Raw genomic sequence first — 1,462 nt, 5'->3', positions numbered from 1 at the left:
GGAAAAACTTTGAGGTTGAACTTCCTGTAAAGTTTGACTTCATGAATTCTAGAAAATGTTACTTCTATATGCACTGCAAAGGCTCAACCTAAATTAGAGAACTAAACAAAACTATTTTTTTATAATTTTTAAATTCATGAAACTGATCTTTATACATTCTAGCAGATCACTAAATATAACCATTGTTTATTGTCTTAAGAACATGCTTCTAATTTCAAAGCTTTAAATAATCATCAATGTAGTTATTTCTGAACATAAAAATGTCTTTCTGTGAATTTTTAAGACCTTAGGACTTTTTATTTGTTTTAAAGTTTAAAATATTTCTTTGTTTTCCCCAGCTGCTTTAGATTAGCAAACAACAAAAATATATTTTTTAATTAAATTTATTGCAGTGATGTTGGTTAATAAAATTATAGTTTCAAGTGTACATTTCTATAATACATCATCTATATATCACATTGTGTCTCACTACCCAGAGCCAGTTCTTCCATCACCGTGTATTTGACCCCCCTTTACCCTCTTCTACCACCTCCCCTCCCCCCTTACCCTCTGGTAACCACTACACTGTTATCTGTGTCTATGAGTTTTGTTTGTCTTGTTCGTTTGTTGCTTTCAGTTATATCCCCCATATGAGTGAAGTTATATTGTTCCTGACTTTTTCTGTCTGCCTTATTTTGCTTAACATGATGATCTCGAAATCCATCCATGTTGTGGCAAATGGTATTATTTCATCTTTTCTTATGGCCGAGTAATATTTCATTGTGTATATATACCACACCTTCTTTACCTAATTATCTATCAAAAAACACTTGTTATTTCCATGTCTTGGCCACCGTGACTAATGCTGTAATGAACATTGTGGTACATATATCTTTGTGGATAAGTGTTTTCAGATTTTTTAAGTGGACACCCAGAAGAGGGATTACTGGGTTGTATGGTAATTCTATTCTTAATTTTTTGAGGAACCTCCATACTGTTTTCCATAGTGGCTGTACCAGTTTACATTCCTACAAAGAATCCAATTAAAAAATGGGCAGAGGACCTGAACAGACATTTCTCCCAAGAAGATATACAAATGGCCAACAGGTATATGAAAAAAGGATCAATTTCAGTAGCTATTAGGGAAATGCAAATCAAAACCACAGTGAGATACCACCTCACACCTGTTAGAATGGCTATATCATCAACAAGATAAATAATAAGTGTTGGAGAGGCTGTGGAGAAAAAGGAACTCAGGACTTTCTTAAGTGTCCTTGTAATCTATCGCTTTTAGGAACCACTTCATTTAAGATAATGTAATTGAATAGCTTTAAAAAATTATACCCACCACTTTTAGTTAGCATCTCGATTGTGTTTCTATAGATATTAAAGATATTGAAAGGTTTTATAGGTGATTATAATGCTGAATTTTTTTTAACTTTCTTGAAAGAATTATAGATACTGATATATCCAGACATCATCA

This window comes from Hipposideros armiger, unplaced genomic scaffold, assembly GCF_001890085.2.
Source record: "Hipposideros armiger isolate ML-2016 unplaced genomic scaffold, ASM189008v1 scaffold_243, whole genome shotgun sequence".
Taxonomy (NCBI): Eukaryota; Metazoa; Chordata; class Mammalia; order Chiroptera; family Hipposideridae; genus Hipposideros; species Hipposideros armiger.
Note: the sequence above shows the minus strand (reverse complement) of the source record.